The sequence below is a fragment of the Balaenoptera ricei genome, chromosome 7 (assembly GCF_028023285.1).
Source record: "Balaenoptera ricei isolate mBalRic1 chromosome 7, mBalRic1.hap2, whole genome shotgun sequence".
Classification (NCBI taxonomy): Eukaryota; Metazoa; Chordata; class Mammalia; order Artiodactyla; family Balaenopteridae; genus Balaenoptera; species Balaenoptera ricei.
Window position 1 is genome coordinate 35,422,510 of NC_082645.1, and position 26,095 is coordinate 35,448,604.

The following is a 26,095-nucleotide window of genomic DNA, read 5'->3' on the forward strand; positions in this document are numbered from 1 at the left end:
AATTTCTCAGAAGTTAAAATGGTAGATAAAAACATATTATTTGATATATTTGTGCTTTACAATATAAGTATGAAATAATGTAAATGTTCTGTCTAATGCATCAGTATTATTAGCCAATTAATAAATTCAAATATGTGATGAATCACGTCATTTCCTAAGCTAATGGATTGCTTGACAGTTGCATACATGTATCATATATGTGTTCATTGCAAATGCTTATTAATTTCTACTATGTGCTGGGCACCGTGCTAGGAATAAGGGTACAACAGTGATCAAGACAGACCTAATCCGGGACTTCCTTGGTGGTCCAGTGGTTAAGACTCTGCACTCCCGATGCAGGGGGTAATGGGTTCCATCCCTGGCCGGGGAACTAAGATCCCACATGCCACACAGCATGGCCAAAAAAAAAAATAATAATAATAATAGTAATAATAATAATAATGAAGAAAAAAAAGACAGACCTAATCCTCGCAGGCTGGCGGGGAGGACAGACTGTGTGTGATGAATGCCACTGGGAGCATAGAAGTCAGACCCATCTAGCCAAACGATGGCTACAAAATAAAGTGAAGGCGAGAGTAGATCTTCCTAATGCACAAAAGGTCAGGTCTTTAAAATCCATCAGCTACCACTGAAATTAGTTTAAATCACCTGTGACGTGTTTTAACTCTTCCAGGCTGGGCTAAAGGTATCTTGGGACCTTGGAGCAGGCTGGGAGGAAGAGGGGAGAAAGCCTAGTGTCAGAGCTTCAGGGAAGGAGACCGACGTTCCAATGACAATAGCTAGAGCGCTTTGGTGCCCAAAGCTCTCAGGAGAATGACCTCAGCATCCGGGGTTAATTCTGGTGGGGTGGTACTCTTCTTGCCAAGTATGAGGCAGTGTCTCTTCCTTTCTGGGGGTTCTGCTTCGGTTGTAATTGGACCCCAATCAGACCGATGTTGGGTCTCATGGACCAGCTCTGGCCCCTGACAGGAGGACATTATAGCAAGGGTTAGACAGGTTATCAGGGGAGTGGCCTCAAACTGGCGATCAGACCAGGGCACTTGTTTCAGGAGAGAACCAAATACAGGGACCACATCAGAAGGAACTGGGCATTTGGAGGCTGCTCCTTAGGGGGCTTTCGGGTTCCTGGATCCTCCCTAGGGGTCAGGCTCTGTGCAGCAGTCTCCCTCTCTCTTTCCTCAACACTCTCTTCCTGCCCCCACTGCCCCTCTCTTCGTCATCTATTTGTTTATATTCCAGTACTATATCTGTTATGCTCAAATGTTGACTAAGGCTTCTGTTTGCAACAACAGTTAATAGCTTTTGAATGTGGATTTGGCTTTCATTAGGAGAATATTATTTTCAGTAATTGTCAGTTCACTAGAATATAGGTAAGGCTTTGGAGTTTTGCTTTGAAAAGTATGATGCTTGAAGTTAAAACAAGTATAAACAAATAACATTAATATTTTGATTTATGTATTGATTTTCGTGGTTGTACATTTTTTAACCTAAAACAGAAAAAAAGATAACAAAACTATAAAGAAGTCTTTAGTTAATATATGAATTTGTTTCCTTAAGCGTCTTTACTCTTTACTTAAGATAACTAAGTAGCACACATACATTTGCTGTTACCATGTAATGGAATAGGTCTTTAGAAATGGACCCAAGTAGACATAAGCTCATCATTTGTTTATGTTTTTGCTCAACTTTATTTTTAAAAAAATTACATTAAAAATGGAGCTTTATTTTCTGTTTGAATTTAAGTTCTTTCTTTAACCTCTGTTTTAAGTCAGCTACTTACCACTTGGGCAAGTGATTTTGGCCAAGTCACTTAACTTCTTTGGGCCTTAGTTTCTACATCGATAAATATCAGATAATAGCACCAAGCTAATAGGATCATGAATTAGAGTGAACAAGACAGTGGGGATCCAAGTGCTTGTTAACTGTAAAGCGCTAATGCATGTGTTTGGTATTTATATTCAGATGCAGGTTATGCTTGCATCCTATAAATTAAAATTTGTTCTAAAACTCCACCAGTTCCTGAGGCAAGAAATGTGAAATGGCAACGACGAAAAGGGTCAGTGAAACTCTTGGCTTCTAACCAATCCTGTACAAAATCTTTCCTAACCACATATTTTAAAAGATGAGGAAAGATAAAGGAATGAAGAGAACTGCCCTTTTTCTCTAACCCTTAAAACATTTTTTCTTCCCAAGAAACTCAGTTATAGAAGCTTGAACCTAACTCAGTACTAAAGGTGGCCATTCAGAGGACTGTTTAGAATGTTGTATTAATGAAAGTGAGGTGCCATGAACATGTACTCTTATCAGACAGAGGTGGACATGATCAGAACAAGCTTGTTCACAAAGCCATTCCCTGTTGTTGGCCATGAGTCACAAAAATCTGATGTCTGGACATGAAATGAAATGCTTCCTTGAACCAAAGTTGAAATTTGTGTGTGTGTGTGTGTGTGTGTGTGTGTGTGTGTGTTTGTGTATTTAATATGTAAAGGAAGAATGAAATCAAGACATGAAACTCTTTCATTGACTCAAGTTTAGGGCCAAATTTTAATAACACAGCTGTCCGGATGTGAGACACTAACGAGAACATAAGGAATTCCTGGATAGAAAAGGGCTGGTTGGCCCAATGGCCTGTCTCCTTCAAGTTTATTGCAACACACCTCTCCGTGTTGTCAGCAAATCTTCCAACCCCTTTTGCCTACATAAACATGTCCCGCTGTCTCTTAAACTCATTTTTTCTTTATGTTTCACTCAATGGACTTACTCAGTAATTTGCAGTATTCTCCATATGCTGGGGGATCGCTGGATGAAGTAGTCTTACATTATCGCTACTTCTCAATTAATTACATAAAATACTCAAGAGTAAAATATTTTCAGCAGATAGCACTGGAAATTTGGAAGAAATCAACTGAAAAAACAAACTTACAATGCATTTAGAAAGAAACAACTGTTCTTTTGCTAATCTACGTTTTAATCTTAAAGATGTGAAGATGAAAGTGGAGAGTGATTAAGGTGGGCAAACATAAACACTTTCTTTTGCTGTATCAGCCTCATTAACAGATTTCTTAGAAAGAAGAAAATGCTAAGCTCAAATGATACAACAAAGAAAAGGACCTGATGTTTTATTTTGGTTTGGTTAAAGCCATATTCCAGATAATATTTTTATTTCCTTAATTATATCAATATTTCAGGCATAAATTTGACTTGAACTATTCAAAACATTGAATCGGTTCTCTGAATCAGTGTAGAAATGATTTTACATTAAAAACTTTTTTTTCCCCAAACTTTCTACATGCCTGAAGACCAATGAGCTTGGGGCAAGTTCTTCGGTTGACTGTGGGACCTTCTGATTGGAAAGTATCTTTGAAAACTTCCTTTAAGATTTGATCGGAGGGCAAGGAAGTGGAAATAACTAAAGGGTGCTGAGGAGAATAAATGATTAATGGTTTAGCTGAATATTTTACATTTTCATTTTTGAATGCCATTGTTTTAAAATTATTTCAACATAGGTGTGTTGATGTGTGTGTAGAGATTATACGTCGGTTTTAGTCTTTGGTTGATAAACACATAAGGTAACCATCTTGCCCTGGTTCGCCCTGGCATTTTCTGGTTTTAGCCCTGAAAGTCCCACTTCCTGTGAAATTTCTCAGCACCAAGCAAACAGGTAATTCACAAACACATATGAAAAAAATAAAAATAATTTGCTCCCAAGATTTGCTAAGCTTTTTGGTCTGCATACTCTTCAGACTGTGGGAACTCAAAAAGCAAAGTGCTACATTAGCATTAAGGATTTTGCTCTCTTGTTAAAACAGCCTACGCTCAGGTGTCAGCACCTTGGTGACTATGGTGAAAGATGATCCACTTGATTGTTTCTTTTAAATTGTTTCCAAGCTCAGATGCATGATAGCTTATTTAAAAAAAGAGCTGGAAAATATTTAAAAATCAAACCTATTTTCTTCCAAACTTTTCTCTTCCAAGTCCCTTGCTCTCCAGATGCGCTATAAGATACATCCTGCATCTAGCATGTTGAACGATCTCCAAAATCTCTGATGCCTAAGCCATGTCCTATTGTCCAGATTAAGGTAGGAAAAAATGATCTATGTTGACTTATTTTAATCTTCTGTGCCTCAATCAGAGGAATTCTGTAAGTATTTTGTGTAAGTATGTTGCTGATTTTAAATTTGTGGATGGTGACTTTTGAACTTTCTCAAGAAGGTCTCAATAAAGAACATGGCTGAATCCCCGTCTTAATGATTTTTAGCTTCAGCAAAGCCATTTACTGGATTCCCCTTCCTAACAACTGCTCTGCCAAGCATTGTATAAAATAGCATTCTTCATGGTTAGATGATCCTATGGAAGGTGAGCAAAAGATTTTAAACACAGAGGAATGTAACCAGCTACTCATTCAGAATTTCTCCATCTTTCACACGCATGCTGCGTCTCTGTGGTAGCATCTTGTTGTGTGCGTCTGCATGCATGTGCTTGCATGTGTAAACACATAGCATTTAGCTACAGAACATGTCACAGATTTCTTTCCTGGTCACCATGCTGCATGACTGATCCATTTCATATGATGTGTTTAGTATGGTTCATTGCCCACTGGTCTTATTATTTAACAATTTGCATTAAATTGAATTTTCTATTTACAGGTGTAAATGGAAATTTTGGCTCCTGAGAATTTATTATTTACTGGCTAGAATGTTCTTGCTTGAATTAGCTCTGCCAGTATTGGATTGTGTATACCTGGAATAAAGTTTGGGATATTTAATTAGAATATCATCGTAATAGGAACTTGTTATTTTTATGGCTAAGCTTGAGCTACTGAGGCCAGATCAGTACCATTAGTCTAGGAGACATTTACCATAATTCTCTAGAGTTTTTTTTTAAAACATGTATTTTTCTTGATGGATCAGAGGAAGTTAAATTAGTGGCAATGTGTATAAATTACTCAAAACTCAAAAAGCTTGAAACCTTTATCACCAGCTGTAACATTTTGTTGATAACTGGAAATTTCTCATTTTGAACTCTTTTAGCTTCCCAAAAGCTCAGGGCACTAACGCTTATTGACTGCATACTGTTTGCCAGGCTTTGACTATATGCTTTACCTATCTTGCTTCATTAAATCCTCAAAGTACAGTATCTTGTGAGGGGGGCATGGTGTTTATTCCCAATTTACAGGAAATGGATGCTTAAGAAAGATCACAAATTTGCTTGCACACATACCCAGTGAGTGATGGAATCACTCTGAAGCCTGCTTTCCAGGCCACTGCTATGTTCTGGGTCAACTACTCTCAACTCCATAGTGTTGCTCTCCTGCCACTGTCCTCACGTCCCAGCTCCCGCTCAACATCTCAGTGCTTCAGAACATGCTAGCACCATTCACTGCCTCAGGCTTTGGATGTGTTGTTCCATTCTTACCTTCTCTGCCTGACACACTCTTAATTTTGTTTATGTTTTCCTAAATCAGCTCCAGCATTGGAATGGTCACTAATTGAGACTATCCATAATGGATCTGGCAGAGTCTGTCCAAACACCTAGGACAGCGTGTGTGTGTTTTAATATTTTAATTTTTAGCTTCTCTCTCTCTCTCTTTTTAAAACAGCCTTATTGAGGTATAATTCACATACCATATAATTGACCCATTTAAAGCCAAGCCTACAATTCAATGGTTTTTAGTATATTCACAGATATGTGCAGCCATCACCCAAGTCAATTTAGAATATTTTCATCACTACAAAGAGAAATCTTGTACCCTTCAGCTATCATCCCTTTCCATCCACCCCTCCATTTCCCTCAGCCCTAATCAACCACAAATCTACTTTCTGTCTCCTTGGATTTTCCTCTTCTGGACATTTTATATAAATGGAATCACATCATACATGGTCTTTTGTCACTGGCTTCTTTCACGTAACATAATGTTTTCACAGTTCATCCCTGTTGTAGCATGCATCAATACTTCATTCCTTATCATGGCTAAATACTATTCCATTATGTGGATAGACCACCTTTGGCTTATCCATTCATCTATTGATGGACACTTAGGTTGTTTCCACCTTTTGGTGATTGTGAATAGTGCTGCTATGAACATGTGTGTATACAAGTTTTTGTTCAAAGACCTGTTTTCAGCTCTTTTGGGTATATACCTAGGAGTGAAATGGCTGGGTCTCAATTCTATGTCTCACTTTTTGAGGAACCGGCAAACTGTTTTCCATAGCTGTATTGTTTTATATTCCCATGAGCAATGCATGATGGTTCCAATTTCTCCACATCCTTGCCAACTACATGTTATTTTCTTTTTTTTTTTTTTAGCATCTTTATTGGAGTATAATTCCTTTACAATGCTGTATTAGTTTCTGCTTTATAACAAAGTGAATCAGTTGTACATATACATATGTTCCCATATCTCTTCCCTCTTGCGTCTCCCTCCCTCCCACCCTCCCTATCCCACCCCTCTAGGTGGTCACAAAGCACTGAGCTGATCTCCCTGTGCTATACGGCTGCTTCCCACTAGCTATCTAGTTTATGTTTGGTAGTGTATATATGTCCATGCCACTCTCTCACTTTGTCACAGCTTACCCTTCCCCCTCCCCATATCCTCAAGTCCATTCTCTAGTAGGTCTGTGTCTTTATTCCCGTCTTGCCCCTAGGTTCTTCATGACCTTTTTTTTTTTTTTTTTCTTAGATTCCATATATATGTGTTAGCATACAATGTTTGTTTTTCTCTTTCTGACTTACTTCACTCTGTATGACAGACTCTAGGTCCATCCACCTCAATTTCGTTTCTTTTTATGGCTGAGTAATATTCCATTGTATATATGTGCCACATCTTCTTTAGCCATTCATCTGTCAATGGACACTTAGGTTGCTTCCATGTCCTGGCTATTGTAAATAGAGCTACAATGAACATTTTGGTACATGACTCTTTTTGAATTATGGTTTTCTCAGGGTATATGCCCAGTAGTGGGATTGCTGGGTTGTATGGTAGTTCTATTTTTAGTTTTTTAAGGAACCTCCATACTGTTCTCCATAGTGGCTGTATCAACTTACATTCCCACCAACAGTGCAAGAGGGTTCCCTTTTCTCCACACCCTCCCCAGCATTTATTGTTTGTAGACATTTTGATGATGGCCATTCTGACCAGTGTGAGATGATATCTCATTGTAGTTTTGATTTGCATTTCTCTAATGATTAATGATGTTGAACATTCTTGCATGTGTTTGTTGGCAATCTGTATATCTTCTTTGGAGAAATGTCTATTTAGGTCTTCTGCCCATTTTTGGATTGGGTTGTTTGTTTATTTTGATATTGAGCTGCATGAGCTGCTTGTAAATTTTGGAGATTAATCCTTTGTCAGTTGCTTCATTTGCAAATATTTTCTCCCATTCTGAGGGTTGTCTTTTGGTCTTGTTTATGGTTTCCTTTGCTGTGCAAAAGCTTTTAAGTTTCATTAGGTCCCATTTGTTTATTTTTGTTTTTATTTCCATTTCTCTAGGAGGTGGGTCAAAAAGGATCCTCCTGTGATTTATGTCATAGAGTGTTCTGCCTATGTTTTCCTCTAAGAGTTTGACAGTGTCTGGCCTTACATTTAGGTCTTCAATCCATTTTGAGTTTATTTTTGTGTATGGTGTTAGGGAGTGTTCTAATCTCATACTTTTACATGTACCTGTCCAGTTTCCCCAGGGCCACTTATTGAAGAGGCTATCTTTTCTCCACTGTATATTCTTGCCTCCTTTATCAAAGATAAGGTGACCATATGTGCGTGGGTTTATCTCTGGGCTTTCTATCCTGTTCCATTGATCTATATTTCTGTTTTTGTGCCAGTACCATACTGTCTTGATTACTGTAGCTTTGTAGTATAGTCTGAAGTCAGGGCGCCTGATTCCTCCAGCTCTGTTTTTCTTTCTCAAGATTGCTTTGGCTATTCGGGGTCTTTTGTGTTTCCATACAAATTGTGAAATTTTTTGTTCTAGTTCTGTGAAAGATGCCAGTGGTAGTTTGATAGGGATTGCATTGAATGTGTAGATTGCTTTGGGTAGTACAGTCATTTTCACAATGTTAATTCTTCCAATCCAAGAACATGGTATAGCTCTCCATCTATTTGTATCATCTTTAATTTCTTTCATCAGTGTCTTATAATTTTCTGCATACAGGTCTTTTGTCTCCGTAGGTAGGTTTATTCCTAGGTATTTTATTCTTTTTGTTGCAATGGTAAATGGGAGTGTTTTCTTAATTTCACTTTCAGATTTTTCATCATTAGTGTATAGGAATGCCAGAGATTTCTGTGCATTAATTTTGTATCCTGCTACTTTACCAAATTCATTGATTAGCTCTAGTAGTTTTCTGGTAGCATCTTTAGGATTCTCTATGTATAGTATCATGTCATCTGCAAACAGTGACAGCTTTACTTCTTCTTTTCTGATTTGGATTCCTTTTATTTCTTTTTCTTCTCTGGTTGCTGTGGCTAAAACTTCCAAAACTTTGTTGAATAATCGTGGTGAGAGTGGGCAGCCTTGTTTTGTTCCTGATCTTAGTGGAAATGGTTTCAGTTTTTCACCATTGAGGACGATGTTGGCTGTGGGTTTGTCATATATGGCCTTTATTATGTTGAGGAAAGTTCCCTCTTTGCCTACTTTCTGCAGGGCTTTTGTCATAAATTGGTGTTGAATTTTGTCGAAAGCTTTCTCTGCATCGATTGAGTTGATCATATGGGTCTTCTTCAATTTGTTAATGTGGTGTATCACATTGATTAATTTGTGCGTATTGAAGAATCCTTGCATTCCTGTGATAAACCTCACTTGATCATGGTGTATGATCCTTTTAATATGCTACTGGATTCTGTTTGCTAGTATTTTGTTGAGGATTTTTGCATCTCTGTTCATCAGTGATATTGGCCTGTAGTTTTCTTTCTTTGTGACATCTTTGTCTGGTTTTGGTATCAGGGTGATGGTGGCCTCGTAGAATGAGTTTGGGAGTGTTCCTCTCTCTGCTATATTTTGGAAGAGTTTGAGAAGGATAGGTGTTAGCTCTTCTCTAAATGTTTGATAGAATTTGCCTGTGAAGCCATCTGGTCCTAGGCTTTTGTTTGTTGGAAGATTTTTAATCACAGTCTCAATTTCTGTGCTTGTGATTGGTCTGTTCATATTTTCTATTTCTTCCTGGTTCAGTCTCGGAAGGTTGTGCATTTCTAAGAATTTGTCCATTTCTTCCAGGTTGCCCATTTTATTGGCATATAGTTGCTTGTAGTAATCTCTCATGATCCTATGTATTTCTGCAGTGTCAGTTGTTACTTCTCCTTTTTAATTTCTAATTCTATTGATTTGAGTCCTCTCCCTTTTTTTCTTGATGAGTCTGGCTAATGGTTTATCAATTTTGTTTATCTTCTCAAAGAACCAGCTTTTAGTTTTATTGATCTTTGCTATCGTTTCCTTCATTTCTTTTTCATTTATTTCTGGTCTGATGTTTATGATTTCTTTCCTTCTGCGAACTTTGGGGTTTTTTTGTTCTTCTTTCTGTAATTGCTTTAGGTGTAAGGTTAGGTTGTTTATTTGAGATGTTTCTTGTTTCTTAAGGTAGGATTGTATTGCTATAAACTTCCCTCTTAGAACTGCTTTTGATGCATCCCATAGGTTTTGGGTCATCGTGTTTTCATTGTCATTTGTTTCTAGGAATTTTTTGATTTCCTCTTTGATCTCTTCAGTGATCTCTTGGTTATTAAGTAGTGTATTGTTTAACCTCCATGTGTTTGTATTTTTTACAGATTTTTTCCTGTAATTGATATCTAGTCTCATAGCGTGTGGTCGGAAAAGATACTTGATATGATTTCAATTTTCTTAAATTTACCAAGGCTTGATTTGTGACCCAAGATATGATCTATCCTGGAGAATGTTCCATGAGCACTTGAGAAGAATGTGTATTCTGTTGTCTTTGGATGGAATGTCCTATAAGTATCAATTAAGTCCATCTTGTTTAATGTATCATTTAAGGCTTGTGTTTCCTTATTTATTTTCATTTTGGATGATCTGTCCATTGGTGAAAGTGGGGTGTTAAAGTCCCCTGCTATGATTGTGTTACTGTCGATCTCCCCTTTTATGGCTGTTAGTATTTGCCTTATGTATTGAGGTGCTCCTATGTTGGGTGCATAAATATTTACAATTGTTATATCTTCTTCTTGGATAGATCCCTTGATCATTATGTACTGTCCTTCCTTGTCTCTTGTAACATTCTTTATTTTAAAGTCTCTTTTATCTGATATGAGAATTGCTACTCCAGCTTTCTTTTGATTTCCATTTGCATGGAATATCTTTTTCCATCCCCTCACTTTCAGTCTGTATGTGTCCCTAGGTCTGAAGTGGGTCTCTTGTAGACAGCATATATATGGGTCTTCTTTTTGTATCCATTCAGCCAGTCTATGTCTTTTGGTTGGAGCATTTAATCCATTTACATTTAAGGTAATTATCAATATGTATGTTCCTATTCCCATTTTCTTAATTGTTTGGGGTTTGTTATTGTAGGTCTTTTCCTTCTCTTGTGTTTCCTGCCTAGAGAAGTTCCTTTAGCATTTGTTGTAAAGCTGTTTTGGTGGTGCTGAATTCTCTTAGCTTTTGCTCATCTGTAAAGGTTTTAATTTCTCCGTCAAATCTGAATGAGATCCTTGCTGGGTAGAGTAATCTTGGTTGTAGGTTTTTCTCCTTCATCCCTTTAAATATGTCCTGCCACTCCCTTCTGGCTTGCAGCGTTTCTGATGAAAGATCAGGTGTTAACCTTATGGGGATTCCCTTGTGTGTTATTTTTTGTTTTTCCCTTGCTGCTTTTAATATTTTTTCTTTGTATTTAATTTTTGATAGTTTGATTAATATGTGTCTTGGCGTGTTTCTACCTTGGATTTATCCTGTATGGGACTCTCTGTTCTTCCTGGACTTGATTAACTATTTCCTTTCCCATATTAGGGAAGTTTTCAACTATAATCTCTTCAAATATTTTCTCAGCCCCTTTCTTTTTCTCTTCTTCTTCTGGGACCCCTATAATTCAAATGTTGGTGCGTTTAATGTTGTCCCAGAGGTCTCTGAGCCTGTCCTTAGTTCTTTTCATTCTTTTGTCTTTATTCTGCTCTGCAGTAGTTTTTTCCACTATTTTATCTTTCAGGTCACTTATCCGTTCTTCTGCCTCAGTTATTCTGCTATTGATCCCTTCTAGAGAATTTTTAATTTCATTTATTGTTTTGTTCATCACTGTTTGCTCTTTAGTTATTCTAGGTCCTTGTTAAACGTTTCTTGTATTTTCTCCATTCTATTTCCAAGATTTTGGATCATCATTACTATCATTATTCTGAATTCTTTTTCTAGTAGACTGCCTATTTCCTCTTCATTTGTTAGGTCTGGTGGGTTTTTACCTTGCTCCTTCATCTGCTGTGTGTTTTTCTGTCGTCTCATTTTGCTTAACTTACTGTGTTTGGGGTCTCCTTTTTGCAGTCTGCAGGTTCATAGTTCCCATTGTTTTTGGTGTCTGTCCCCAGTGGCTAAGGTTGGTTCAGTGGGTTGTGTAGGCTTCCTGGTGGAGAGGAGTAGTGCCTGTGTTCTGGAGGATGAGGCTGAATCTTGTCTTTCTGGTGGGCAGGTCCATGTCTGGTGGTGTATTTTGGGGTGTCTGTGGCCTTATTATGATTTTAGGCAGCCTCTCTGCTAATGGATGGGGCTGTGTTCCTGTCTTGCTAGTTGTTTGGCATAGGTTGTCCAGCACTGTAGCTTGCTGGTCGTTGAGTGAAGCTGGGTCTTGGCGCTGAGATGGAGATCTCTGGGAGATTTTCTCCATTTGATATTACATGGAGCTGGAAGGTCTCTTGTGGACCGTTGTCCTGAAGTTGGCTCTCCCACCTCAGAGGCACAGCCCTGATGCCTGGCTGGAGCACCAAGAGTCTTTCATCCACACGACTCAGAATAAAAGGGAGAAGAAATAGAAAGAAAGAAAGAAGATGAAATAAAATAAAGTAAAATAAAATAAAATAAAGTTATTAAAATAAAAAATAATTATTAAGAGAAAATTTTATAAAGTTAAAAAAAAAATGGACAGACAGAACCCTAGGACAAATGGTAAAAGCAAAGCTATACAGACAAAATCACACACAGAAGCATATACATACACACTCACAAAAAGGGAAAAAGGGGAAAAAAATATATATATCTTTGCTCCTGAAGTCCACCTCCTCAATTTGGGATGATTCGTTGTCTATTCAGGTATTCCACAGATGCAGGTACATGAAGTTGATCGTGGAGATTTAATCCGCTGCTCTGAGGCTGCTGGGAGAAATTTCCATTTCTCTTTGTTCGCACAGCTCCCGGGGTTCAGCTTTGGATTTGGACCCGCCTCTGCGTGTAGGTCGTCTGAGGGCGTCTGTTCTTCGCTCACACAGGACGGGGTTAAAGAAGCAGCTGATCTGGGGGCTCTGGCTCACTGAGGCCGGCGGGAGGGAGGGGCACGGATGCGGGGCAAGCCTGTGGCGGCAGAGGCCGACGTGACGTTGCAGCAGCCTGAGGCGCGCCGTGCGTTCTCCCGGGGAAGTTGTCCCTGGATCACGGGACCCTGGCAATGGCGGGCTGCACAGGCTTCCGGGAGGGGAGGTGTGGAGAGTGACCTGTGCTTGCACACAGGCTTTTTGGTGGCGGCAGCAGCAGCCTTAGCATCTCATGCCCGTCTCTGTGGTCCGCGCTGATAGCCGCCACTCGCGCCCGTCTCTGGAGCTCCTTTAAGTGGCGCTCTTAATCCCCTCTTCTCGCACACCAGGATACAAAGAGGCAAGAAAAAGTCTCTTGCCTCTTCGGCAGCTGCAGACTTTTTCCCGGACTCCCTCCCGGCTAGCTGTGGCGCACTAGCCCCTTCAGGCTGTGTTCACGCCGCCAACCCCAGTCCTCTCCCTGTGATCCGACCAAAGCCCGAGCCTCAGCTCCCAGCCCCGCCCGCCCCGGCGGGTGAGCAGACAAGCCTCTCGGGCTGGTGAGTGCTGCTCGGCGCCGAGCCTCTGTGCGGGAATCTCTCCGCTTTGCCCTCCGCACCCCTGTGGCTGCACTCTCCTCCGTGGCTCTGAAGCTTCCCCCCTCTGCCACCCACAGTCTCTGCCCGCGGAGGGCCTTCCTAGTGTGTGGACACCTTTCCTCCTTCACGGCTCCCTCCCACTGGTGCAGGCCCCGTCCCTATTCTTTTGTCTCTGTTTTTTCTTTTTTCTTTTGCCCTACCCAGGTACGTGGGGAGTTTCTTGCCTTTTTGGAGGTCTGAGTTCTTCTGCCAGCGTTCAGTAGGTGTTCTGTAGGAGTTGTTCCACGTGTAGATGTATTTCTGATGTATCTGTGGGGAGGAAGGCGGTCTCCGCGTCTTACTCTTCCGCCATCTTGAAGCTCCTCCACATGTGTTATTTTCTATTGCTGTTGTTGCTGTTTGGTTGTAGCCATTCTAGTGGGTGTTAAGTGGCCTAATTTTTATTATCGTTTTAAGACTTTTCAAGAAAGCTTTAGGCTTTTCTCATTTGTGCTCCCAAGCAGCGGTTTACACCTCCCTTAAATTATTTGCCACTACATCCTATAATCTCTTTCTCTGGCCCTTTACCCTCTTCTTGAAACCAGGATGGGCAGTCTTACTCCTTTTGTATTTGCAGGGCTCGGTAAGGCTTGTGAATGAATGAATAAAGGAATGAAGGGAGTTGTGGGGACGAGAAGTGTTGGGAACTGACATTTCTTTATGATTACTGCTGTTGTGCCAGGTACTGCATAGTGCTAACATACTATCTCATTTAATTTTTATAAGATTAGTAAGAATAAGGTGTTATGGTCTTCATTTTACAGAGGGAGAAATGAAACAAGAGGAAATATCTTGTCACCCAGTCACCAAGCATAGAGCCTGGCTTCAAACCCAATGCTCTCTGAATCCAAAACCTGTGTTGATTTCACAACAACATGCCACAATAGAAAAAAAAAAAAAAGACAATAGGGACCATTATTACTCTTATTACTACAACTATGACTACCTCCACTCATTGGATGCTTCCTGTGTGCCATATACCATGACGGCTATTTTTGAGCTACTATCTAATTTAATCATTTTAAGAATCTAGTGACTCAAACGTTATTATTGTTACAGACAAGTGAAATAGTCACTGAAAAGTTAAGTAATTTGTCCAAGATCAAACACCAGCTAATAAGCGATGAGCTCAAACCCAGGTCTAAGTGTAAAATGTTTGTACTTCTATCAATGTAGGGAAGAATGCATCAGAGATCTGAAAGTTTACCTGGTTATCTGACGGGATGGGAAGTCAGTCAGGTAACCAGGCAAGCAGAATTCCCAACAAATTTTTCCAAGTACTTTTGGTTTTCTTAATTGCCTCCAATCATGATTTTGGTGGTGTCAGTATTTGGTTAAATCTATGTATAATGAAAAAAGTACTCTGTAACCCTAAAAGAATCTTCTGTTCACTGACTTACTGTGTTTTAAATCATCTTACCTCTAATATATGTAAAGTATAGTACATCTGATTGACAATTTTTTTTAGATAGTAACAAATTGGCTACTCCTGCTTTTAACAATTTGGTCATCCATCCATCCATTCATTCAATATTTATGCTACATAGTCATTTTTTCTTTTATTGCATAAATTCTACCTTAGAGTTATGTGAAATACTGGTAAGAATTCATGGTAAAGATAAATGAGAGACATTATAATAAGTAGAGAAGATTTTAAAGAAATATACTCTGATTTTATACTGATTTATATACTCTGATTTCAGAGTATCTTTCCAGGATTTATAGTAGGTTATTAAATATTGGAAATCCTCTACATGGTCATGTTTTGGAGGCAGGTATAAGTGGAAAAGAAGATGCATCATATGACTTTAAACTTCAAATAATTTTAATCAATGTATTGATTAAAATTCTCAATATCCTATTTTGATGTTTCACCCATTCTTTTTGTGTCATGTTCCTCATTGCTCTTCATGCCTTTTTCAAGGTTTTTTGGTTTGTTTGTTTGTTTGTTTTGTTTTAGTTCAGTAGAGACCTGTGTTACCATTTGGCATATGTCTCCCTTGTTAGTGACATCTTGAAAATTAAAAAAAATAATACCTCCCTCGCCTGCATCCACTCAGGTTGGCTGCCTGTAACTGCCCCGTGCTTCAAAATATGTCACCTTATTAAATTCTGCAAATTGTTCTGAACATTGTCTCTATAAATGTTTTGGAAGGGCTTTACTGTCAGGTCAGCTTTCTAAGGGCTAGAAATATGTCAAACCTGGCAGCCTTACCTTTATTTAAGAGCCAAAATACAAATAAGTAGATTACAAAGCAATCAGTCAATACAGCATTGCAGGATGTTGCGGCTGGCATTGACCTCGAAGTTCGGCACCCTCATTTTACAGACGAGTAAGCTCATCCGTAAACTCTGCAGGAGCTGGGGTTTTGCCTTGACTCCGTTACAGCTGGCTGGGTAACCTCGGACATGCTGCTGTGCCTCAGTTTCCCCATGTGAAAGAGAAGCGCTTTCCCTTTCTTAGATAATCCCCAGGCATTTCCCCACTTCAAGTTTTTATGGTGCCACGACAAAGGTGATATATTGTATTTGATACATTTCTAGTTCTCAGAAAGCTTCTGACCTCACACAGAGCATTCCTCTCATATTTTATGGGCTCTCCTTATATATTCTTTAAAAATTGGGCACACTATCAGTCCATAGTTATTGGCAAAATCATAACTTTTATTCACTGTTGAAAGAGTAAACAGACAAAGATCTTTTCCCCATTCAGAGCATTTCTTCACTTTTTTCCCTTCCTGGTTTGTTGTTGTAGCGTTGCTTGGGGATATTAGGTTACTGACCTTTGTTTTTCTTTCTACAAGAAGCTTTCACTAAAGTATTTGGGGGAGGGGGTGGTCATATAAGAAACAATGACTCTCACATGCAAGTAATTAAATGGATGTAAGGCAAGAAAAAAGTGGCACAAATTTGAATTAATTTTCTTTCTGAAAACTTGTGGAGCCTAATCTGAAAGTTGTGTGCCAGAGTGCACAGGTTTTCTGAGAATATTACCTCTCTTTCGTTACATGGTTACATGGGTAAGTTTAGTAGTCTTGCAAGGCCTGGGCAGACAAGTTTGGCAAGCTTGGCAAACAATCTAATCTGATGTTATGCACGCTTTTCTACTCAACTGTAAAAATCTATTTCATTCAGATACCACCTGCTATTCTTACGGCAAGTCTTTGGAATAGAGATCCTAAATGTGTCTAAAATATGTAATATGTCTGTGATCGAAATAAATAGAGACTGGGGTGACTTAACAAACTTGCTTTTACATGTGCTGACCAGCACGTGCAGAATTCTCAAGTAGGTTATGTTAGCCTTCCCACTTTCAATGCCTTTATGGATGTGGTGTTTATATATCCTAGATTTTCCAGGGCAACCCTGGGTTGTAAATATTCTGTCCTGTTGTTCCCATAAGTACAATCATACTTGTCAAGCTATGTGTCATGAGTTTTGGTTTGGAAAATATGGATGCCGTATGTCCATCAGAGCCTGTTTTTTTCTGGCCTGATACCTTACGCTATTGCTCTACCATGCTCTACCCCTAGCCCACTTCCCATTCTCATCTGAGGCTTGTTTCTGCTTCAGTCCACTTGCTCTCTCTGCCTAGTGTCTAGGGGGCAATGTGAAGAGTAAACTAATCTGTGCTAATGGACAAGCAGGAGAAAACGGGGTCAGGAGAATCTACACATCTAGAGTGTTCTCTCTCCTTCCAGGTAGCAGAAGTGACACTCTGGAAATAGTGCCTTGGCTTTGCTTATCTGTAAGACAGAGTTGTTCTTTGGCTGGTTTGTGGGTGCAGCTTTCTTGGAGGAGACAGGACCCTCCTCATTTCACTGCAAGGTTGGCTTCCTACCCTGTCAATATCTTGGGCCAACTTTGCATATGTGTCCCAGATATGATTAGATCCCTATAACAGAAGGAGAGGGGTAAAAGGCCAGTGTGCCAACTTTACTTCTCTGCCCACAATTATCTCTTCTGGTATGTGTACACTGCTCACATGCTCTCTTTTATAAAGCTGGAAAGCAAAATTGTTTTATGACAATATTTGCTGAGACAGCAAGACAAATCTATGCCTCTCCATTGTTAAATCCCTGTCCCCACCCAACCCCGACTTAAAAGAAAATTTTTTTTTCTTTAATGAGGAGGCTAAGTTTAACATTTATAGAAAGATGTTTAGGATTATTTGAAATATTTTGTAGATTTCGTGTTCATTGCCTGCCATTTTCCTTTTAGGGTAACCTTGTTATTTCTGTTTATTTTATGTGATTTTATTAGGTAAACATAAAGATTTCCACTAACTGTCCAAACAGCTTGCTTTTAAAATCTCTGCTCAACCACTTTTATTTGTATCACCTTTTATTTTTCTTGTCTTGGTTTGGTACTTAACTGTGATAAATTTCATCTGAATTTCCTTTAACTCTTTAAAAACTAACTCCACATTCCTCTCTGTTAAGCAGTTTACCTTTCAGAAATTCAATCAGCATTTTTGGGGCACTTTGTATTATCTTAAAAAGCAACATTAGTACCTTGACTTTTCAGTGCTGAGAGCATTTGCTGAACCAGATGCTTTCAATACCATCTATTATTTTTAATCATACATGGTTAAGTCTCAAGATCAGTTTCTTCAGTTTGTGGACTATTTAGGAAACTAGAAGAGCAAGCAAGCACACAATGCTTTTAGAAACAGGATACACATTTAGTGTCATTATCCTAATCAGTATCTGAGTAATTTATCTGCTTTATTATCAAATCCAGGCTTTCCTTACCGTCTATTATCAGTTTGTTGTTCCTGATCTTTTTTTTTTTTTTTTTTAATTTCTTTATTATTTTTTTTATTTTTGGCTGCACCGGGGCTTCGTTGCTGCGCATGGGCTTTCTCTAGTTGTGGCGAGCGGGGGCTACTCTTCGTTGCTGTGCGTGGACTTCTCATTGCGGTGGCTTCTCTTGTTGCGGAGCACGGGCTCTAGGTGCACAGGATTCAGTAGTTGTGGCATGCGGCCCCAGTAGTTGTGGCCCACGGGCTCTAGAGCGCAGGCTCAGTAGTTGTGGCACACGGGCTTAGTAGCTCTGCGGCATGTGGGATCTTCCCGGACCAGGACTGGAACTTGTGTTCCCTGCATTGGCAGGCAGATTCTTAACCACTGCGCCACCAGGGAAGCCCGTTCCTGATCTTTTATATCCACATTCAGCTAATTTAGTGCTGATACTGTAGAGTCACCTGGTCTTTTTTGTTAACTGAAATCTTCTAATAATTGTATTTAACCGAGGCCTTGGTATGTATCAGATATGTTAACTTCTAAAATCTTAACAACAAATCTGAAAGATTGGTATAATTATCCCCATTTTACAGATAGGAACATAAGTTTAGAGTGAGTAAATCATAACTTTTCAGCCTCACAGCTAGTGAGAATGAGGCTTAAATTCAAACCAAAGTCTGTCTGACTTCAAAACCCCCATTTCTAACCACTGTGCTGTAGTACTTCCTGTTAACGATGGATAAAGGTGTCTGTTATGTAAATCAACATAGTCACTGATGATGGACTTCCTTCTTTTATGCTGAAATATCCATATCTGAAAGCATTTAATGTTAGCCTTGTCTGGCTTTCTTTTTTTATTTGAAAAATGCCAAAAGCACATCATATATTCATAAAATCACATAAAATAAGAACTGAAGAGACTTCCTCATCTTTCCAAGGTCTTACACTCCTTGGTGTGTATACTTTCAAAGTTCTCCTAGGCATATCTAGAGGTGACTCTATAGATACTTCCTTTTTAATTTTTCAAAGTCTTATCTTGAGGTTTATTACCAAAGTTACTATATCTTATTGCTTTCTGCTTGCATAGGGACCATATAAAAATTTATTCCTCAGGAAAATACTGTAAAATATCTTCATTTTTTTTCTTTTTTTATAAGGATTTTGAGAGTCAGAGTCTGTAAGCTGTGAATCAGTCAGGCAAATAGTTTTAAAATGTTGACTTTTCTCTTTTCTCCTGATATTTGCCCATTGTGAGACCATGGGGTGAGATATTTAGTCAAATACTTAATACTTCATACCATCTTTTTCTCTAAGTGGAGGGCTGGAGATTCTCAGACCCTTCCCTCTTTTAGATCAGAAACTTCTTTTAAAAACATATTTAATATTGGCTCTTTGATGCTTCCATCCTCTACTAAAAATGGGGGTATTTTCATAATGGCCAAGTCTGGGAGGCAAGGATGAAAGGGTAAAGGAAGGGCAGTCATCACTGCAGACATTCTAGGAGCACTTCTTTGGCTCCTTTGAATCCTTCAGAGTTGGTCTTTGGTAAAACTGCATAGAAGGTAGAGATTGCCTTTGTCCTTTTCTTAACGAGGGCATTCTCCTTTCTGCCTTTGGGCTCCAACTGAAGGCTGTAAACCTATTACACTTCCGGTTACATGCCAGGGCCTTTGTTTTCATGTCTTGTTTCTCTCTGCTGGACTATGTAAACCATGCGAGGCAGGGACCTTGTCTTTCTAACCCAGCATCTAGTTAGTTCTGAATCAATGGGTGTTAAATGAAGACAAACCCATATATGAGTGATTGGATGATGACGATTGATGTTTGGACTCCCTAGAATAAACCACAGGGATTTTCAGTGAGGTATTAACATTAGCCTGAGAAGCAGAGTGTGCTCCTGGACAGAACACAGGTTTGAAGTCATCACTCTCCCAAGCCCTCCACTTACCAGGAGTATGATCTTTGCTGAATTCTGAGGTTTTTGGTTTTAGCTGCTCTGTCTGTGACATGGGCATAACATCACTCATGGCCTGTGTTGCTGTCAAGATTCAACGATAAAATGATACAACCTGCCTGGTCCTGCTCTTCAGACTACATTGACTTATTTATTTATTTATTTACTTATTTCAATTTTTAAAAATACTTACTGATGGTAAAGTACCCATAACATAAAATCAACTATCTTAACCGTTTTTAAGTACACAGTTCAGGAGTGTTAAATACATTCACATTGTTGTGCAACAAATCTACTGATCTCTTTTCTTCTTGCAAAACTGAAACTAGATACCCATTAAGCTACAACTTCCCATTCTCCCCTACCCCTGGCTCTGGGAACTACCATTCTACTTTCTGTCTTTGTGAATTTGACTAGTCAAGGCACCTCATATAAGTGGGATCTTACAGTGTTTGTCTTTTTGTGACTGGCCTGTTGCACTTGGAATATTGTCTTCAAGGTTCATCCATGTCATAGTATGTGTCAGAATCTCCTTCGTTTTTAAGGCTGACTAATATTCCATTGTAAGTACATATAGACCACATTTTGTTCATCATTCATTCATCCCTGTACATTTGGGTTGCCTCCACCATTTGGCTATTATGGCTAATGCTGCTATGAACTTGGGTGTATAAATATCTCTTCAAGACCCTGCTTTCAATTCTTTTGGGCATGCACACACAGAAGTGAAATTGCTGGATCACATGGAAGTTCTATTTTTAATGTTTTGAGGAACTGACATGCTGTTTTCCATAGTGACTGCACCATTTTACATTCCCACTAGCGGTGCACAAGTGTTCCAATCTCTCCACAACCTCTTCAACGCTTGTTATTTTCTCTTTTTTTGATAGTATCTATCCTAAAGGGGTTGAAGTGGAATCTCATCGTGGTTTCTCTTTGTATTCTCCTAATATTAGTTATGTTGAGTATGTTTTTACGTGCTTTTTGGCCATTTGTATTTCTCCTGTGGCGAAATGTCTATTCAAGTCTTTTGCAGACAATATAGAATTTAAATTGATAGCAATAATAATATGACTACTACTGCTATGGATGATCATTCATTAATCTGATAATTTTTATGTGGCCTCATCTGTGCCAGAGCCCGCTCTAGGAATTAGAGATACAACAGAGGGAAAAATAGACAAAAATTCCTCCTCTCAAGGAGCTTATGTACAAAATAAATGAGTAAAAAATAGAATATATTAGGAAATGATAAGAGTAATGGAAAAACCGAAGTACAGAAGGAAGATAGGAATTGGATTTTAGATAGGGTGGCTAGGAAAAGCTTCCCTAAGAAGGTGCAGACAGTTTTGAAGAAAGTGAGGTAGTGAGTGGTAGCAGTATCCAAGGAAAGAAATTTCTAGACAGGAGACAACCAGCACAAAGCCCCAAGGCAGAAGTATGCCTGGTGTCAGTGTCAGTGCCATTGGGCTGGCGTCCAGGGAAAGGAAGGATAACAGGAGAGGAGGGCTGAGGTAGGTGTGTGTATGTGTGTGTGTGTGTGTGTGCATGTGTGCACATATGCCCAGTCAGGTAAATCCTTGTAAGATTTGCCAGATAAAATATAGATGCTCCATTAAATTTTAATTTCAGTTAAACAACAAATACTTTTTAAAAGTACAAGTATGTCCCAAATATTGTATGAAACATGCTTGCACTAAACATTATTCATTTAACTGGGCCCTTATATTTTTATTTGCTAAATCTGACGATGCTCCTCGTAGGCTATTGTAATGACTAGCTTTTACTCAGGGTCAGATGGGGAGTAACACCATCTGATTTAGCTTTAACAAGGTCACTTGCTGCTGTGTTGAGAATATACCCCAGGGAAGCAATAATAGAAACAGAGAGAGCATAGAGGAGGAGGTTGCATTAATCTACACAAGAGATGATAGTAGCTTGGACCAGAGTAGTAGCAGTAGAGGTGGTGATAAGGGGTCAGATTTTGAAGGTCGTTATCAATTTTATACATGTGCTTCTCCTTCTAGGAATTTTAAAAGAGAATATCCAAAGCAGGCAATGTTTTATCTAAAGGAATGACTCTTCATTCATCCAAAAAAACATTTATTTAGCATTTGTACTGTACTAGTACTGACACCGTACTAGCTGCACACAGTTAAATAAAAACCCAATCTCAGGACTCAAGGAATTTGTAGTGTAGCTGGCAGAATTCCGACTATGTGCTGTCTGGGTTAGGGGAAATACTCGAGGCAAACATGCTTGGTACCCAGAAGTCCTATCAAGTAGATGGCATCCATTATCTTATAAGAAGGGTGGCCATATAGTTTATCATCCAAACTGGGACACTTCTGAGACTGAAAGGTTGTGTTACTAATAATTACTCCAGGTAAAGAGCTGCAAATCAGCACTGTCCCAGGTGAGCTCAGATCTAAGGTCTTTGTACTCTTGAGGTCCACTCCAATAGTGGTTTTGAGTACAGGTGGTGAAAAAGGGGCGTAACATGTCACCGACTTTTAAACTTTTAAATGAATTCCCATGGTTTACCTATCAACCACAAGAAATAACATATTTATTATCTAAAAAATTAGGAATAACATGCAGGCAAAATAAAGGAATATTGACCACAGAGCAAGATGTTTGTATGTTTATCAGTTGGTTTGCCATAGATTATCTGGACGTGAATCTGTAGTTATCCTTATAACAAATGTTCTGTTCACTGTGTAGGGAGAAAGCGTGGTTAAGTGAAATTTGATCTGACTTCTTATAAAGAGTATAGAGAAAGCTCCTTATGCCTTCCTTTCTTTGGATGGTATTATTTTGGCTCGTCATGTCTTGCTTCTTGAAAAGTGCTTGTTATTCTTACTAAGTGACTTAAGGGTTTTTAGACATCACTATTATCCTTAGACCAATGAGGAAAAAGCATGTGAAGTATTTACAGCTTTATTGCAAGTTTTATGTGCTGGAAGTAAGGTATATATATCCTACCTTATGGAAGGAGTCTGTTTTCTGCTACTGAATCAGGCCTGGGGGCTTTTTGGTCACTGCAGTGAGAGTACTCATGAGTAAATGCAGATGCATTTTAGTGCACGGTAATGTGATTTTTAAAATTGTTCAAACAATCAATTTACTGTTGTCATCACATCTCTTCCGATTTTCCAGTGCAAATTTGACACCATTGTTCTTATTAACAATTAAAAAAAAAGTTTTGGCCCTCAAGTTTCCATTATAAGGGATGCATTCTTGAAGTTATCGTTACATTAAAATTCTTACTACAAATGAAGCCAGCTAAAAATGTTTACCAACTTGAATTGAGCTCATCATGTTTTGTTTGCTGAATAGTGTTTTGTGATTTCACTAACATAAGAATGAGTCTCCAAACTATTTTTAAAAGTAGAGCTTTTACTCTAAAGAAGTGCTTGCCTCATTTTCTTCGTGCTACTCCAAACAAGATGTTGTTTATTACTTTGAAACACTATATGTAAACCCCAGGAATATGTTAAATATGATTGAAGTCTTGGCTGTCTTTAACAAATTGAAGTTTCCAGAAATTTAGCTGTGTTTAAAAACCAAAGCCATGTTTTCAGGAAAGATTTCTATTTCCAAATATGTGGTTGCCCAAACCTTTTATATTTTCATGTCAAATTCAGCTGCCAAATAACACACACTGTACCTTAGCTATAATAGAAAAACACACATAGACTTCAGATTTTAAGAAGCACTGCAAGAACAACTCTGATCATATTTCTTGAACTTGTGCTATGCATATGCATAGAAGTGTGTTTTAGAGTAAGCTCTGTAAGGCACTGGTCACTTACACTGGTACAAATTGACATGCACAGCACAAGATTGGTACTGTGTGACAACTGATCTGGGAAAGTACAGGAATTCCTAGCCAGACCAAAATATGAGGTCAAGGAAGTCGCTTTTATAATAATAGTGGTTATCTGTTGAATGTGTGATCTGGCAGTGATATGATATTGACCATAGGCGATTATGCATATTTCTAAACTGGTTGTGATCAAGCCCGGAGTAAGAGAAATCCCCTAGTTTGTGATAAAAGGCTATTTATTGCCCTTTTATTTCCTTCATATGCTTTACTTAATCATTTATAAAAGACAAATTAATAGTGAATACTAATTTCGTGTTTTATTCTGTATTCATTCCTACACGTTAGGGATATCTATTAATACATGCTCTTAATAGTTTTGGCACAAGTTCAATGTCAACGAATGAATGAGGTACTCATTTTATAGTCTTCTTAAGGGACAATAATGTGGTTCAGTGACAATGTGTCTTTATTTCTTTGGGGGCAGGGTTCTCTGATGAGTCATAAGGGATAGAGACCTATTAGTTATTTTTTTCTCAGCTAGTGCAATGATGCAAAATTTTTGTTCCACTATGATGCATTTTCTTAGAATGGCATTATCAGGAATAGTATATAGATTAATGCCTGAGAAACTGGTTGATCACATGGGACTATATTTTCCTTTATCCCTTCAGTGTGACTGAAAACTCATATTCTATATTTTCATATCAATGACAATGTGATGACATAGGAAAGGAGTTATATTGGCTTGTTGCACACATCAACTGTAGTCTTCTTTTCTTTGTGGAAAAAATATGTTTATCTTGAACAAGAAAAAAGAAACTTGAGCGTTTTAAGTATCAGGAAGGCTACGTTAGAGAGGATAGTGATTGGCTGTTTTTTACCTACTCCATGGGCAGAACAAGGAGAAATGGGATTGAATTTTAGTAAGACGGGTTTAAATTAGCCATGCAGAAGCACTTACGTAACACACCACAGTGGGTTGCAATGGCTACCTTATTTATTCCCAGGGACTCCTTCTGCTGTATTCACCAGGGCTCAGCACGGTGCCTGGCACAGAGAAGGTGCTCAACTATTATCAAATGAATAAAGAGAAAGAAGGAATTAGGGAGATGCTTATTAAAAACATAATAAGGTATTAATTTTAAGGTTTAACAGTGCCATTGTTTTAGAACATCTGCAAGGAAATCAAAATTGTAAATATTGAAGAATCTCCCTGGAATTTTAAAATGATAACAATATGCCATATTTACCTACACAGTTTCCATTTTTTCCTCAGACATTTTTCCTTTAAAGCAGTACAGTATAAAGGATATGGGGCTGTCATATTGGCAGTAGTTGGCTAGGAGACTTCTGACCCCAGCACAATTCACTACTGGTGGAGAGCCAGGGCTATTAACTGCAGTGGTTGCCTTCAAGAAGCCCCTGAGATGGAATATTCTGGAGATGTTAAGAGGTATGCATTTTGTCTATTTCTGAAGGGTTTTTCCACTGAGTGATTTTTTTTTTTTTTTTTGTGGGTGAGAGGGAATGTGGTCAGTTATATGTTATTCTTTCTAACGTTCAGCTGGACCTCAAGAGAGGATTTTATTTGAAAGATGTAAAAAAAAGCCTTAAGCAAGGAGCCAAGTGTAGCCACCAGACATTGAGGAGTTCTGAGTGCTCAGAGAAGGTACCCCTTCCACCACATGTGGACTACTTGTCAGAGGGCCGGCCAGTGCCAGATTCCAACCAGAGAAGGCCAGTCAGCATTGCACAGTGCCCAACCCTTGGGTTGGGGTTTGGTGGCTCAGGCTCCAGGGACTTCTGTGCTAGGTTTCTGGTGAAGATGGTATCTGGGGCTGATACGGGTGGGGCCATCTCATTCATTAGGAGCTGAAGGCACTCCAGAGCTTACAAGTTTCATGGGCCTAGGAAAATATTTAAGGCTTGATCACAATTATATTGGTTGCAAATTACAAGAAATACAAAATCCAGACTAATAAATACAAGCAAAATGCAGCGTTATGTCAGCTTCGAAAAGAGTATCGTAAAAATATCATTATATTTGAAAACAGTTTTTAGGTTAAACATTTTCACTCTGCAAGCCTTCTTCTATGTGCTTGATGATGGGTTGAAAATAGTTGATTGTAAATTTAGCGTATCACTTGAGAAACAAAATTATAAAGATTCCTTGAAACAAAATTATAAACATTGCTTCAAAATTTTTACAGCAAAATGATTGTACTTAATGTGGAACGTGAGCATACTTTAATCTGTTTGATATAATTGCTCTCTAGAAGTAATGGTACATGGGGTCTGCAGAGCATTTAAGCAGCCTCAAATCTGGGAGACTGAGTGGGAAAAAGTATGAGGTTAGGTACATTTTAAAGGGTGCTAAGAGAACATTACATAGATGCCTAGCAATATTTCCTTATAAAGTGAAGTATCCAATGAGCCCCTTGCTTTCAATGAAATATTTTATGGCATGCAGACAGGTAACTTTGAAAGCGATGGATCTAATCCTTA

General features: G+C 38.7%; 1 long non-coding RNA gene across 6 annotated transcripts in view; it reads left to right on the forward strand.

Moving 5' to 3' along the window:
• LOC132368477 (uncharacterized) overlaps positions 1-26,095 on the forward strand; it is a 46,286-nt gene that overhangs the window by 11,199 nt on the left and 8,992 nt on the right. For 4 of the 6 annotated variants that reach the window (XR_009504093.1, XR_009504098.1, XR_009504097.1 and 1 more), the window contains 2 exons: positions 3,976-4,079; positions 24,867-25,043. The exons of 1 other annotated variant lie outside the window; for it this stretch is intronic. This is a non-coding gene — a long non-coding RNA (uncharacterized LOC132368477). The remainder of the gene's footprint in view (positions 1-3,975; positions 4,080-24,866; positions 25,044-26,095) is intronic. One more of the 6 variants, XR_009504094.1, reaches the window with a different exon arrangement.